Genomic DNA, 2,327 nt, shown 5'->3' on the forward strand with positions numbered 1-2,327 from the left:
CAAAAAGCCGTTTATGACCACATGTGGGGTATTGTTTTACTCGGGAGAAATTGCTTTACAAAAGTAGTGGTGCATTTTCTCCTTTTAGTCCTTGTGGAAATTAGAAAAAATTAGCTAAACCTACATTTTCTTTGAAAGAATGTAGATTTTCATTTTCACGGCCAACTTCCAATAATTTCTGCAAAAAACCTGCGGGGTCAAAATGCTCACTATACCCCTAGATAATTTCCTCAAGGGGTATAGTTTCCAAAATGGTGTCACTTTTGGGGGATTTCTACTGTTTTGGTGCCGCAAGAGCGTTTCAGACCCGACATGGAGCCTAAAATATTTTCTAATAAAAAGGAGGCCCCAAAATCCACTAGGTGCTCCTTTGCTTCTGAGGCCGGTGCTTCAGTCAATTACCGCACTAGGGCCACATGTGGGGTACTTCTAAAAACGGCAGAATCTGGGCAATAGATATTGAGTTGCGTTTCTCTGGTAAAACTTTCTGTGTTACAAAAAAAATAGATAAAAAATGAATTTCTGCAAAAAAAAAAAAAGAAATTTGAACATTTCACATCTACCTTGCCTTAATTCCTGTGAAACATCTAAAGGGTTAAGAAACTTTCTAAATGCTGTTTTGAATACTTTGAGGGGTGAAGTTTTTAAAATGGGGTGACTTATCGAGGGTTTCTAATATATAAGGCCCTAAAATCCACTTCACATCTGAACTGGCCCCTGTAAAAATAGCCTTTTGACATTTTCTTGAAAACGTGAGAAATTGCTGCTAAAGTTCTAAGCCTTGTGATGTCATAGAAAAATAAAAGGATGTTCAAAAAACGATGCCAATCTAAAGTAGACATATGGGTGATGTTAATTAGCAACAATTTTGTGTGGTATTACCATCTGTCTTACAAGCTGATACATATAAATTTAGAAAAATGCAAATTTTTGCAATTTTTCGCTACATTTTGGTGTTTTTCACAATTAAATACTTAATGTATCGAGCAAATTTTGCCTGTAACATAAAGTCCAATGTGTCACGAGAAAACAACCTCAGAATCGCTTGGATAGGTAAAAGCATTCCGGAGTTATTACCACATAAAGTGAAACATGTCAGATTTGAAAAAATTGGCTGTGTCCTGAAGGCCAAAACAGGCTGTGTCTTGAAGGGGTTAATAAAACACTAAAAGCAAATTGATATAAAAAAAATAAATTTTGCGACACCTTTCCTTTAAGACCAGCCTTAGTAATGGACGTTGTTGTGGTTGCAACGGTACCACTACGCCTTGATTTCTGTTGGTTCCAAATTAGAAGAAGGTATATATATATATATATATATATATATATATATACAGGGTGGGCCATTTATATGGATACACCTAAATAAAATGGGAATGGTTGGTGATATTAACTTCCAGTTTGTGGCACATTAGTATATGGGAGGGGGGAAACTTTTCAAGCTGGGTGTTGACCATGGCGGCCATTTTGAAGTTGGCCATTTTGTATCCAACTTTAGTTTTTTCAATGGGAAGAGGGTCATGTGACACATCAAACTTATCGAGAATTTCACAAGAAAAACAATGGTGTGATTGGTTTTAACGTTACTTTATTCTTTCATGAGTTATTTATGTCATTATGGGTGTCAGGTCCGAGCATTCCTAGATGAACAGTTTCCTGGAAAGTGGATTGGTCGTCGTGGGCCAGTTGAATGGCCCCCTAGGTCTCCCGATCTGACCCACTTAGACTTTTATCATTGGGGTCATCGGAAGGCAATTGTCTATGCTGTGAAGATACGAGATGTGCAGCAACTGTGCCAGGAGAAAGGAGGGGATTGAATGTTCAAACCTCCTACACTGTGTGCTGCCATTTTTTTGAGCGAATACACAGTGTAGTAGGCTTACATACAGTGGTAATCACACAGTAAAATCCGAACAAACACAGACATAACTTACCTGCTCCAGCCGCCGCTCCCTCTGCTCCATCCGCTCCCTCCGCTCCTAGTGCTTGCTTCAGAACACATGTCAGGAAGCCGCGACCGGAATTAGTAATCTTACTGTCCGGCCGCGGCTTCTGGTCCACAAGAAAATGGTGCCGGATGTCGCTCGGCCGAATACCTTCCATTTGGACTGTGTGCCGTTCCCACACAGACGTCGTACACCATAGTGAATGGAACGGCTCCAGTTCGCATTCTCTATGGGGATGTATGTGCCGTATTCCATGTCTGTATGTGTCGTTAATCGACACATACAGAGATGAAAAAAAATGGCAGCCCCCATAGAGAAGAAAAAGTTAGAAAATAAAAAAAAGTAAAGCACAAACACACAAATAAATAAACATTTTTTTAA

The sequence above is a fragment of the Rhinoderma darwinii genome, chromosome 2 (assembly GCF_050947455.1).
Source record: "Rhinoderma darwinii isolate aRhiDar2 chromosome 2, aRhiDar2.hap1, whole genome shotgun sequence".
Taxonomy (NCBI): Eukaryota; Metazoa; Chordata; class Amphibia; order Anura; family Rhinodermatidae; genus Rhinoderma; species Rhinoderma darwinii.